General features: G+C 37.5%; 1 pseudogene; it reads right to left on the reverse strand.

The window, feature by feature from the left end:
* Positions 1 to 808: 808 nt before the first annotated feature.
* Positions 809 to 12,776, reverse strand: LOC129053770 (ATP-binding cassette sub-family B member 10, mitochondrial-like; annotated as a pseudogene).
* Between the last annotated feature and the right edge of the window lie 2,223 nt (positions 12,777 to 14,999).

Consider the following 14,999-nt stretch of genomic DNA (forward strand, 5'->3'; position numbering starts at 1 on the left):
AAAATGATTGTCACAGATGTACCGTTTACTAATTCAGAAAACACTACGTTCATTCATTCAATTTTATTCATTAATTATGAAGAATAAAATATAATATTCCATGCTTATCATGAAATAGCAGTTTCTTCTTCCAGTCTAATCAGGGAACTAATAAATGCTTAGTTCATAGCAAAACTTCCATTTGATTTACATTGACTTAATTACTTCTTAGGGTCTAGCCTCATCAATGGAGAAAAAGCAATTTTTCCTGAGGCAACAGCACATTAACAGCACTGAATACAAAATATGGCAAATTCAATGGTTATCAGCACTGCTTTAGGAATTTTGAGACTGTAAATAAAACTATAACCGTAAATAAAAGAAAAGGGCTTATTAATATCTTTTCAGAAGAGTGATACATTTTTCTTGTTATTCTGTTGAATAGCAAGGACTTCCAAACTTAAATGTCTTAAGGCTGAAAATTAGTTATATTCCTCAGATTTTAGCCTTATTAATGAAATTCCAAAAGTATCATAAGATTCAATTTGTTTTGAAATTATAAATTTGTAACAGATTTTTTTTCAAAATACATGCCTTCAAACAACTTATATGCAAAAATCATTCATTCTCAATAATACCTAGCAGTTCACCCCTTGCTTCCCAGAAGTACTCATACACACATGTGAATTTAATAGGTTTTCCTGTTCAAAAAATAAGCTTCTGCCCTTTTAAAAACTTATCAGGTTTTCTTGTGCCAGAATGTTGAAAATTGCACATATTCAAACATAGTTCCCATAGGAACACGTAGTCTTCAACTCTTACACCTTTGAAGACACAGGAGACGGGCAATATAAATGTTCTCTTCTTTCCAGCTGATGTTAGTTAGGTTTGCTTCATGAGATTATCGGAATAAAGGGTTAAATTTTCATTTTCCATTACTCTATCTAGTAAAATTAGACTTAAAGTAGGTAGACTATTACCAGAAGAATTACACAGTGACTGGTAAACTGGCCTAAAATAATCAGGCTTTTTATTTATACTTCCATTTTTTAAGTTGTCATTTGACAATAGCTTCCATCTTTAACAGCAGGCAAAAGAAAATGAGATGCCATGCTATATTAATTAAAATATTCCACAATAAAACAAAATACAAAACCTGAAAATAACTTCAGTGCTATAAACATTTAAAAAGTTACAATTATTAAAACTCTGAATAAAAAGATCTTGAGAACAGGTACATTTCAAAGCAATATTTTACGCACTTTGGAAAAAATAGGTATTTTTCAAATAACTTGATATATGGTTTACATATTTCATACAGTCTCTGAAGTTTTTTTTTCTGCAACACTGTTTTGCATTAAAGTCTCTCATGTTGTCTACCAGATGGGTTCCTGTCTCACTGTCCCAATCTTGGATCTCAGCCACACTGGGTTTAGCTGACGGATGTCATGGCCATCAAGACTGATAGTTCCAGAAGCAGGGTCCTACAACCTCAGCAGGAGCGAAAGCACTGTTGATTTGCCAGAACCACTTGGGCCACCGCCAGAACCAGTGCGGTGATAGATCCTGACGGAATGGAAAGGCTGAAATCCTGAAATATGGGCGCCTCTGGGCGAGCGGGATCGCCAAAATGCACGTTCTTAAACTTCAAAGCACCCTGGAAGGTTTTCTCATTTAAGATAACCCTCCCCCCTCGTTAAAAGGCAGGTTGAGCTCTCTCTCCAGGAGCTCCCAGAGGCGCCCCCCGGCACCCAGTCCTTTCATCAACTCCAAGTAAAAAGATCTCAGAACTCCAATGCTTATTCCAACCCAGAAAGCATACATTAGGAAGGAAGAGAGTTCACACCCATGGTCATGTGGGCACTGCCCATCAGCAGCTTCCCTTTTTACAGGACAGAAAGCACAATCAGGTTTCCGGACAGCCTAGTTGCTCCAAAGAAGCCAGCCCGAGCGAATGCCTCTTTCTTTGTTAACTGCATCACATGGTCCACTTTGCTGGCATATTTCTCTATTTCAGTCATTTCTTTTCCAAAACCTCCAACAGTTCTTACATTTCCAATACATTCCTCAGCTAGCTGAGTGGCTTGTGCCTGGGAATCCTGGGTGACTTTGTTCAGTTTCAGCAGATATCGTTCATAAATTACATCAATGATTGACACCGGAGGCACCACGCTCAAAACAAAGGTGGCCAGATTAGGTGAGACAAAAAACATCCATACTGATGCCTACAGAAGCCCGGCCCCGGCCCTGGCCCTGAGCCCATCTGAGAGGTTTTCAGTCACTGAGCGCCCCAGGAGTGCAGTCTGATGAGAGGCGGTTGATCAATTCTCCTGTGCGAGTCTTGTCAAAGAAAGCAACCTCCTGCCCCAGAATGGAGGCGAATAATGAAGTTCTCAGCCTCTTCACAACGCGCTGACCTGAAGTTTGCATGAGGGAGACACCAATGGCATTGGCGGCAGCACCACACAGAAACACGCCACTGAGGCCAAGGCAGAGGCGGGTCAGGTTGTCGCTGTAGTCTACACAGTGGGGTTGGTACAGATGACATCCATGATCTTCCCCAGGAAGAAAGGGGCAGACATGGAGATAACAGTGGACATCGCGAGAAATCCAACCGCAGCTGCCAGCCTCGGGCGCTCAGGGTACGCCAGCCCCAGGAGCTTCCGGGCTCCGAGAGTCCAGGCGCGGCAGGTCGTAGCCGCCCATCCTTCCCGGAGGCGCCGCCGGCCCGCGCCGCCAGGCCTCATCCCCGCCCAAGCAGTGTCGATGGGAGCGCCCAGGAACCCGGTGCGTGGGAGCCGAGGAGCGCCCGGCCAGGCAAGAGCCCGGCACCTGCAGCAGCCAGGCGCCCGAGCCCACAGCCCCAGGAGCCGCGCGAGGCCCGCGCCGCCCCCTGAGCCGCCCAGACCCCCGCCCCGGTAGCTTCCCTCCAGCGGCGCGTGGCTTCTCCAGCACCGCGCGGCTCCAGTGCCCCAGAGCAGCACCGGCCCCGCGCCCCATGGGGGCGCCAGCCTCAGGGGAGTGAACGGCGAGATGGACGCGGGGCGCGGCTGGCCGGGCCGCACGCAGGCTACCGGCAGGAGCCGCCCTGGCTCTGCTGGGCCTGAGGCGCCGATACATCTTAAAGAACTAGAAAAGCAAGAGTAAACCAGACCCAAAATAAGTATAGAAGAAAGGAAAGAATAAAGATAAGTGCAGAAATTAATGAAATTGAAATGAAAACATACAAAATATGAACAAAATGAAAAGTGCGTTTTTTAAAAAAGATAAACCAAACCACTAACCTGTAGCCACACTAAAAAAAACAAACAAACAACAACAAAAAAAACCTAAATAAAATCAGAGATGAAAATGGGGACAACATTATCATTGATACTGTAGAAATTCTAAGGATCATTAGAGGCTAGTATGAGCAACTACAGACCAATAAATTAGAAAATCTAGAATAAATGGATACTTTCCTAGACACATACAACCTAGCAAGAATGAACCATGAAGAAATCCAAAACCTGAAAAGACCAATAAGTAGTGAGATGGAAACAAAATTTTCCCAGGAAAGGCCGGGCGCGGTGGCTCACGCCTGTAATCCCAGCACTTTGGGAGGGCCAGGCGGGCAGATCACGAGGTCAGGAGATGGAGACCATCCTGACTAACATGGTCAAACCCCGTATCTACTAAAAAATACAAAACAAAACAAAAAAATTAGCCGGGCGTGGTGGCGGGCGCCTCCAGTCCCAGCTACTCAGGAGGCTGAGGCAGGAGAATGGCGTGAACCCGGGAGGCGGAGCTTGCAAGTGAGCCGAAATCACACCACTGCACTCCAGCCTGGGCGACAGAGCGAGATTCCCTCTCAAAAAAAAAAAAAAAAAAAAAAGTTTCCCGGGAAAGAAAAGCCCAAGACCCGACGGCTTTACTCCTGAATTTTACCAAATATTTTTAAAAGAACTAATACCAATCCTACTCAAACTACTGTGAAAAATAGAGGAGGAGGGACTATTTCCAAACTCATTCTACAAGGACAATATTACTCTGATACCAAAACCAAAGACACATAAATAAAAAACAACAGGCCAATATCCCTGGTGAACATTGATGCAAAAATGTTCGGCAACATGCTAGCAAACTGCATTCAACAACACATTAAAAAGATCATTCATCATGTCCAAGTGGGATTTATCCCAGGGATGCAAGGATGGTTAAACATACGCAAATCATTATCATCATCTCACATCAAATCACATCATATCAATAGAATGAAGCACAAAAACTGTATGATAATTTCAATTGATGCTAAAAAAGCATTTGATAAAATTCCACACCCCTACATGATCCAAGCCTTGAAAAAACTGTATGGAAGGAACACACCTCAACATAATGAAAGCATATAGAACAGACACTCAGTTTCATACTAAATGGGGGGAAACTGAAAGCTTTTCCTCTAAGACCTGGAACAAGAAAAGGATACCCATTTTCATCACTGCTATTCAACATAGTACTAGAAGTCCTAAGCAAGTCCTAGTTAGAGCAATCAGTCAAAAGAAAGAAATAAGGGGACACGCAAATTGGAAATAAAGTAATCAAATTACCATCGTTTGAAAAATTAGTAAAGACATTACCAAAAACAATAATAACCCGCCATAACTTACAAACACAGATGCAAAATTTAAAAATACATATTAGCAAATCAATTCTAGTAATATATAAGAAATATATAATGATTAACTGTGGTTTACTGTGATAATAAAAAGTTATTTTAACATCCAAAAATTAAGCAATGTATTTGAATTGATTAATAGCATTAAAAAGACAGTTCCATATAGTGATCTGAATAGATGTACAAAATTCTACTGACAAAATTATATAAGTAGTCTTGATAAAATGTCAGAGTAGACCAAGAATAGAGGCAAACCTTTTCTTATATTGGAGAGGAGCATCTACATAATCATACATCAAATGTCATACTTAATGACTATATATTGAATGTGTTCTTCCTAACAGTGGGAACAAGGCAAGTATGTATGCCCCTGTAACTTTTATTTAACGTTGTACTGAGGTTTGAGCCAGTAATAAAAAAGCAACAAAAAAGAATGAAATACAAAATTTGGAAGAAAAAAAAACAGCCATAGAAATCTTTATGCACAGACAACACAATCACTTATGTATAAAATCATAAGAAATTTATAAAACAAGACATAAGACCAATGTGAAAATAAATTATATTTCTTTTAAAATTGTACTTGCTAACATTAAAACATAATAAAATGTATACAATAATACTACCCTGAAAACTATTAAGCATTTCTGAGAAAAATTATATATGACCTAAACCCATGTTCATAAATTAGAAGACTCAATCATGTTAAGATGCCAATTTTCAATTTGGTTATTAGATTAAATTTCAATCAAAATCCCATCTGCTGTTTGGAAAAAACTGATAGGTTGTTTTTAAAAATGTGTATAGAAATGCATAAGACTTATAATAGAAAGATAAGAACCATAATGAAGCATGAATTGGGAGAAATTATTATTCCTGGTTGAATACTTGTCAAAAGCTATCCTGAACAAGACAAAGCAACATTGGTGTAAGGGAAAATGAATACACTAGTAGAGAAGAATAGAAATGTACAAATACATATTTGATCATTCAATTTAAACAAAGGCACCAAGGCAATTCAAATTGGAAAGAAAAATCTTTCTAACAAATGATGGAACCACTTCCTAAGTCAAAAAAAAAAAAAAAACCTTAAGCCCTACATCATAATGCATAAATTAATTTCAGGTATATAATAGATTTAGGTGTATAGTCTAAAGCTATAAAGATTCTGATATAAAGCATAGGAGAAAATCTGCCCCATCTTCAAGAAAAAGTATTTCTTAGGACATAGAGAACAAAAATTTATATTCACAAGGTGTCTTTACAAATGAAAAAGAAATAATCATAAATATTAAGAAAATAAAAGAGCAAGCTACAGACTAGAATAAGATATTCAAAAATATATACCTGAAAAAGAGCTTGACTACTAAAGAAATCCTACACATCAATAAGAAAAAGATATCCTAATGTCTAACTTGAACAGATGCTTCAAAAAAAGATATACAAATGGCCAAGATGCACATGAAAATACACCTAACATCTTTAATTGTGTGTAAATACAAATTGAAACCACAAAGAGTTACTAATTGTGGAATGCAAAAAAATGACAACACTAAATGATGAACATATGGTGAACAACTCAACCTCTCATAATTTGCTGATGGAAGACTACAATAAAATACACACTTTTGAAAACTAATCCAGTTTCTTACAAAGTTAAACATAAAAATATTTCATATTTATCAATTTCACTCCTAGGCCTTTACACAAGATCAATTGAATGACCACAAAAAGACTTTTTAAATACCTGTTTATAGCAGTATTACTGAAGATAGTAGAAACTTTGAAAAAAATCAAATATTCATCCAAAAAAATCCAGATTTTTAAAAAATGTGTATATCTACACAATGGAATACTACTTAGCAATGAAAACAATGAACAATGGAACTTAACAATGAAAATAATGAGATACCAATACACACAACATGAAAGGACCTCAAGAATATATATTAAACAATAATAGTGAGACACAAAATATACAAAGTCCAAGAACAGACAAAAGTAATACATGGATATAGACTTCAGAAATCACATTGCCTATTGGAGCTGGGAAATGACTGAAAGTGGACAAAGGGAACTTTCTAGCAAGTAGAAATATTGCATATCCTGATTTAGGTTTTGGCTACATGAATTTATATATATTTGTCATTGAATTATATATCTAAAATCTATGCATTCATATACAATTTCCCTCAATACATAATACATAAAAAAAACTAAAATTGAAAACTCAGTACTAGACTGAATGACCAAGAAAATCATAATGTTTAAGGTATAGGTCATGCCGGCATCAGAGATCTAGAAGTAGTGGAATTGACGTCATCAGAGTTAAGGCATTTTGAAATACCATGAAACTTGACAACTATATCATGAAAAACCAGCCTGCTTTCTATTTCTTATGTCCTGGCAGTAACTTGTTTGGTTGCATTAATCAAGGATTTGATTCTACATGTTAATTTCATATTATTAGAGAATATTGCCAATTTTGCTTCTCATTCACATTTCCATTTAGAACTTCACTATTTTTTCACAGTAGGAAAGTACAATGCTTCGTATAAAATAGGCGTTAGGACTAATTTTCCATAACTCCGTAATGGCAGGAAAAGATGACTCATTTTATATGCATGTTTGAATGTAGATTGCCATGGTTTTAATAGCTAGTGGGAAAGTACACATTTTACAGATATTTTAAGGTAGATTAAACAAAATTTCATTGCTTAGATATGACTATTCTCTTAAGAGCTGAAAAGCCAATGAAATTTGAAGTTGTACCTGTTCTATAATTTCATTCCATGGTTACTAGGAGCTAGTTAGAAAAGCATGTTAAAACTCACCGGTATAGAAGATAAAGTCTGTCAACATCTACTAGCTATTGTCTTTATCAAATTTCACCGTGGCATTTTCCAAAATTTAGACTATAAAGTTTGAAAACAGGATTAAAAAATTTAAATAAGGCTGGGCGCGGTGGCTCACGCTTGTAATCCCAGCACTTTGGGAGGCCAAGGCGGGCGGATCACGAGGTCAAGAGAGCGAGACCATCCTGGCTAACATGGTGAAACCACGTCTCTACTAAAAATACAAAAAAATTAGGCATGGTGGCGGGCGCCTATAGTCCCAGGTACTTGGGAGAATGACGTGAACCCCGGAGGCAGAGCTGGCAGTGAGCCGAGATCGCGCCACTGCACTCTAGCCTGGGTGACAGAGTGAGACTTCTCAAAAAAAAAAAAAAAAAAAAAATCAAATGAGTATCTTTCAAAAATAGTAACAGAGATGCTTCAATTTAATTACCATCAATTTGTATATGCAATGAGATTGCTATTTAATACATTTATTCACATTTCCAGGCAACATAAAATAGTTAACATCTTAGGGAATAGAAAAAAAATCAAATGTGACTTGAAAGTGCCGAATTCTCATTTTAACCATCATAAGTCTAGAAACTAAACTCCTATTTTTTAAACAAATGTTGAAAACATGTCTATTAACAGTATAAATTTGAGGGTTAGATTTCACATATATTTTTTAAAAGTGAAAATAAGCAATTGAAATATTTCAGTTGTTTTTTAAAAATGAATTTAATTTCTAGTGTGATTGGATGAGGGAGTACTTGCTTATTTTTGCCTTTCTTGGTTGAAATGTTCAGTATCTTTTAAAAATCAAAACAATGGAACTCATGGAAATAGAAAATGGAAGGATAGTTACCAGAGGACAGGAAGGGTGGTTTGGGGAGGGGAAAAAGGAGAGGAAGTGGGAATGGTTAACGGGTACAAAAAAAATAAAAATTAGAAAGAATGAATAAGACAGACCAGGCGCGGTGGCTCACACTTGTAATCCCAGCACTTTTGGGAGGCTGAGGCGGGCGGAACACAAGTCAGGAGATGGCGACCATCCTGGCTAACACGATGAAACACTGTCTGTACTCAATACACACACAAAAAAATTAGCCTGGGACCTGTAGTCCCAGCTACTGGGGAGGCTGAGGCAGGAGAATGGCGTGAACCCCGGAGGCGGAGCTGGCAGTGAGCCGAGATCGCGCCACTGCACTCTAGCCTGGACGACAGAGTGAGACTCCTTCTCAAAAAAAAAAAAAAAAAAAAAAAAAAAAAAAAAAAAAAAAAATTCAAATGAGGATCTTTTAAAAATAGTAACAGAGATGCTTCAATTTAATTACCATCAATTGGTATATGCAATGAGATTGGTATTTAATACATTTATTCACATTTCCAGGTAAAATAAAATAGTTAACATCTTAGAGAATAGAAAAAAATCAAGTGTGACTTGAAAGTGCCGAATTCTCATTTTAACCACCATATGTTAAGTCCAGAAACTTAACTCATATTTTTAAACAAATGTTGAAAACATGTCTATTAACAGTATAAATTTGCGGGTTAGATTTCACATATATATTTTAAAAGTGAAAATAAGCAATAAAAATATTTCAGTTGTTTATTAAAAATGAATTTAATTTCTAGTGTGATTGGATGAGGGAGTACTTGCTTATTTTTGCCTTTCTTGGTTGAAATGTTCAGTATCTTTTAAAATCAAAACAATGGAACTCATGGAAATAGAGAATGGAAGGATAGTTACTAGAGGACAGGAAGGGTAGTCTGGGGAGGGGGAAGAAGAGAGGAAATGGAAATGGTTAATGGGTACAAAAAAAAAAAAAAAAAAACACAACTAGAAAGAATGAATAAGACAGGCCGGGTGCCGCGGCTCACGCCTGTAATCCCAGCACTTTGGGAGGCTGAGGCTGGCGGATCACAAGGTCAGAAGATTGAGACCATCCTGGCTAACAGGGTGAAACTCCGTCTCTACTAAAAATACAAAAATAAATTAGCTGGGCGTGGTGGTGGGCCCCTGTAGTCCTAGCTACTTGGGAGGCTGAGGCAGGAGAATGGCGTGAACCCTGGAGGCGGAGCTTGCAATGAGCCGAGATCACGCCACCGCACTCCAGCCTGGGTGAAAGAGTGAGACTCCGTCTCGGAAAAAAAAAAAAAAAAGAATAAGACCTATTATAGTATTTGATAGCTCAGCAGGGGGACTAGAGCCAATCGTTCAATTGTATATTTTAAAATAACTAAGAGTTTAATTGGATTGTTTGTAACACAAATGATAAATGCTTGAGGGGATGTAGACCCAATTTCCCATGATGTGATTATTACCTATTGCATGCTTGTGCCAAAATATCTCATATACCCCATAAATATATATATCTATTATGCACCCACAGAAACTAAAAATAGAAAAGGAAGAAATTTTCAATATCTTTATTTGTTCTGAAAAAGCTAAAATGTATTGTTGTGATTGCAGAACTCTCCATACTATAAGTATTTATAGAATAATTGGTTATAGCACCTCTTTTTTTCCTGCTTGCTCATAGAACGTTGCTACCAATTCCAAGCTCAAACCATGAAGGGCTTGGAAAGCCACGGAGTAAGTGCATGAATAAACCTTCTAGGCCGGACGCGGTGGTTCACACCTGCAATCCCAGCACCTTGGGAGGCCGAGGCAGCCGGATCACAAAGTCAGGAGATGGAGACTATCCTGGCTAACACAGGGAAACCCAGTCTCTACTAAAAATATAAAAATTAGCTGGGGGTGGTGGCGGGCGCCTGTAGTCCCAGCTACTCGGGAGGCTGAGGCAGGAGAATCGCTTGAACCCAGGAGGCGGAGCTTGCAGTGAGCCGAGATAGCACCATTGCAGTCCAGCCTGGGCAACAGAGTGAGACTCTGTCTCAAAAAATAATAAATAAATAAATAAATAAATAAGCCTTCTAACAGCAGAAATTTCAGGAAAAAAATAACCATAGTGAACTTGGAAGACTTAAGGAAAGCTATTTATGTTACTCTGAGGAATACAAATCAATAAAAGCCGATGGCTGAAAGGTTCTCATTGGCTGGAACATACTGGTAGCACAGTAATTTCAAAACCCAATGTAGGGTTTGCCAACCACACCACATTTTCTGATTGTATCCAATAAAACGTTATGACCTAGAAACGGTTATCTCTAGTGTAAATTTCTTGAATGACTTTATTTTTTATTCTAACAGGACTAAGCTGATATCAGGGCATTTTAAATAAGGTTTCAAAGAAGGGTAAAATGCTTTTAAGTTAAATATTTCAAAGTCAGCTTCATGAATGTTGATGTTGGAAAGCACACTCATCATTCAGAGGTGTGAGGAATATACAGACAATAACTTGATTACCTTTCTAGAAGTTTGTTAAATTTTCCATTTTGAGAATGCCAACCAATCATCTGTTAATTCTTTAGCCACATCTAAACCAATGAAAGCTGTTGTAAATCTCTCCATGCTGCAATGCCAGTGTAAAGTCTTCTTGTGTCTTGGTATAAGGGCAGAGTAATCACTTTTCTAAGATGTACCTTAATTTTCCATGCTGATTTAAAAAGTTACCCTTCTCTAAATGCTGCTGATCAGTGTATCTGCCACGTCAACTATGATATTTTAAATGAAAAAAGAAATAAAATTCTTCCAGCATAAAGTCTCATCCACATCAAGCATTATACCCCCAGATGAGAAAGAGAAACCCCAAAAGAATAACTTGAAAAGTTAGAGACTGAGTATCAAAGTTCTTAAAGACAACTTTTAGCTTAATATCAACTTATTATTTCTATAATTTTAAAAAAATTCCATTAATTTACCAATCATTACATTGCTCAGTCCATGAAAACACTTGTACTTACCATTCTGACCGTATATAAGAGTGAAAACTCTTAATGAAAAGTTGCATATATAGATGAATAATACTAATAAACTACCACTCTAGAATGTAAACTATACAATGGCAGAGACTTCAGTTGTTTGGTTCAGTGCTGTTGTTCTGAAGCCTAGAATGGTGCTTGTCCTAGAGTAGGCACTCAGCAAATGTTTCATAATGAAAATATCTGAAATGAAGCTCTCCAAGTTCTGCATTATCTCATAAAAGTATAGGCATGCCCCACATAACAATGTTTGGCTAACGACGGATCACATATACCACAGTGGGTCCCTTAAAGTTATACTGGAACTGAAAAATTCCTATTGCTTGTTGAGGTCCTAGCTGAAGTATCATTACAGCTCAAACATTATTCACATGTTTATGGTGAGGCTGATGTAAATAAACCTAAAAAGAGAAGACGAACTCCCAAGAAAATACACAGTGATGGGTGCAACTTTTGCAAAGCTCAACAAGCTCCATAAAAAGTTTTAAAACATGGACACCAACAGCAACAGATTTTCCTTAATAGAGAGAAATGTTCATGATGCATTATTTGCTTATAAGCAAATCTATAAGGAGAGAAAAAAAACAATAAGTAAACCACCATGGACATATTTCTAAAAAAGTGACACCCGGGATCTCCAGGAAGTATTTGGAAAGAAGGTCCTGTTATCATGGGAGATGAAAGCTCCGTACATGTCATTGGCCCTGATGACTTTTCAATGGAATAAGATGTGGAAGTGAAAGACAGTGATATCGACGATCCTGACCGTGTGTCTGCCTAGGCTAATGTGTGTGTTTGAGTCCTAGTTTTTAACAAAATAATATAAAAATATAAACAAAAAATAATTTTTTAAAATTAGAAAAAAGCTTTAAAGTAAGAATATAAAGGACAATTAAAACAATCAATGTTGGTAAAGTAAAAATGTCACAGTGAGCTAAAGTTAATTTTTTATGTAAGAAAGAAAACGTTTTCTAAATTTAGTGTAGCCTAAGTGTACAGTGTTTATAAAGTCTACAGGGGTGTACAGTAATGTCTTCGGTCTTCAAATTCACTCACTACTTACTGACTCACCTAGAGCAACTTCCAGTCCTGAAAGCTCCGCTCATGGGAAGTTCCCTATGTGGGTGTATTTTCTCTTTACCTTTTGGATTTTATTTTTACTGTATTTTTCCATGTTTAGGTCTGTTTACATACACAAATACCTATCATCCTGCTACAATTGTTTACCGTATTCAGTACCTCTGGGGCACTGGCTGTATCTCATCTCTAAATGAGATGTGTTCAAAATGTTTTTTTCTGCCAGAAACAATATTTACCTCCATGTACTTGTCAGGTGTCAGCTCAGACCTCACCTGATTGCTCAAGCCTTGATTATAGGCCCTTTTGTGTCCATTTGTAATGCCTTCCATATTCTTTATCATCATATCACATCTTGTTTGTAAATTCACTTATGAATATCCTGCAGAAGGCTCAACTCCAAAGGGGCAGTTATGTGTCTAGCTTCTATTTCCTGGACTCAATATTTCTTCAATGTATAAAAAATTACTATTCATCATCCCATGAAATTGTTAATAGTTAATAAGGATAGGGCCCCAAACACAAATAAATACCAGGAAATGCAAAAAACACAAAACAATTTTTTTCTTGTGTAGATCAATGGTGGAAACTAAAATACAACAATCACACTTTTTTCTATCTATCTAGAGACATATCTAACAAATGAAGCTTGAAAAGTTACAAAGGAAAAGCACTGGCATTCGTGTGAGGTTAGACTTCTTAAAATAGACCTTTGAACAAAAAGGAAGAGGATCAAGTTCTATAAAACATAGATGAGAATATTTGAAGCACTTCATGAAAATATGACATAATGTAATCTAGAGACAACCCTAAAAGTTTGAAATACAATAGAAAAGGGAAGATCAGACTTCTTTTCAACTAGCATAGGATACATATCTTTTATTACATATAAGTATTGCAGAGGGCAGCATTAAATCCCTTTAGTGGGTTTATCAACCTTGATATTATTGACAGTTTGAACCAGAAAACTCTTTCTTGTGACAACCAGAAATGACTCCAGACATTAGCAAATGTCACCTGAGGGGTAAAATAGCCCCGGGTTGTTCTATAGGTTTCAGGCAGATTTGGCAAAAAGCATGAATGTCAGAAATATAGTGATGGTTTTATTGTAAATTTGATGATACTAATTATCATCAATTAATGATATTATCGTTGGTTATCGAAGGTTAAGCATCGCTAACCTTTGAAGGTGAGAGAGTCATGGTATCTCAATCAAACACTAGTGTTGTAACTTTCTTTCTTTCTTTCTTTTTTTTTTTTTTTTTTTAAGACACAGCCTCGCTCTGTCACCAGGCTGGAGTGCAGTGGCATGATCTTGGCTCACTGCAACCTCCACCTCCCAGGTTCAAGCCATTCTCCTGCCTCAGCCTCCCAAGTAGCTGGGGTTACAGGCATCTAACACCAGGTCCAACTAATTTCTGTACTTTTAGTAGAAACAGGGTTTCACCACGTTGGCCAGGATTGTCTCAATCTCCTGACCTCGTGATCTGCCCGCCTTGGCCTCCCAAAGTGCTGGGATTACAGGCATGAGCCACCGCGCCCGGCCTATAGTGTTGTAACTTTCAAACATTATTGATCCAAAAAACCTCCGTTGAAAGATACAAGTAATCAGCATTTAAAAGATTATAATTAAGTGCCAGTTTCATATACTGGACGGGAGAATAAAGAAATCTCAATGCCTGACTCATCTTCACCTCTACTCTGTGAGACAGCGAGCAATATCCTTTACAATATTTTCCCTCACTTTTCTCATCTTTACACTGAAGGTGTGAATTATTTCTTAGTCCCATAATAGCTCTAATATTCCATGATCATATGACATCATTTTGTGTATATCAGAGTTAGCAAAATAAAAATAACCACTCTCTTCTGATACAGGCATCGTAATGTACCACAACTGATATTAAGCATAAAAAGATTTGTATAGATTATGTAGTTTTTGGAGGTTTCCCTCGATCAAAAGCTCAATAGCCATTTGAAGGTACCTGAAGTTCTATTAGAAACTTGCATTTCTTTGAGTTAAAGCAACTCTTTTCAATCTGTGTTGTATGGATACTCAAGAGCATACATTAAAGGGCAGTAAGCCTGCAAGGCTCTAAAGCTCCAAAAATTCAAACAGAATACACAAGCTTTAATGATGTTATTTACTGAGGTGTGGCCAAAAAAACCTCTGAATATAGAATTCGGCTAGATATAAAAAAACACTGCAAGGTATAAAATATATTTTTAAATGTGCATAGAGCTATTAAACCATGTGTGGTTTATAGGCAATGGATGGAAATTCACTCATTTTTCTTTCCAAGGCAGCCTTCTGAGGAAGGACGGTGCCTCTATAGAGCAGTGTCTGGGATAAACAAGCCTGGAAATTCAGACACAAAGCCCTGGTAATTCTGAGTGTAGAAATATATGTCATGTCATCATACTAAAAGGGTAGGTAGCAGTGTGCAAAAATTACATGGTTTTGAAACAGGCATGTATGTGGAAACCCAGCAGAAGCCAATGCATTCTTTACTACATCAGAAAAAGAGCCATAGGTTTGCAGCACATAGGTAGAAGGAAGGAGTTGC

This window comes from Pongo abelii, chromosome 16 (genome assembly GCF_028885655.2).
Source record: "Pongo abelii isolate AG06213 chromosome 16, NHGRI_mPonAbe1-v2.0_pri, whole genome shotgun sequence".
NCBI classification, from domain to species: domain Eukaryota; kingdom Metazoa; phylum Chordata; class Mammalia; order Primates; family Hominidae; genus Pongo; species Pongo abelii.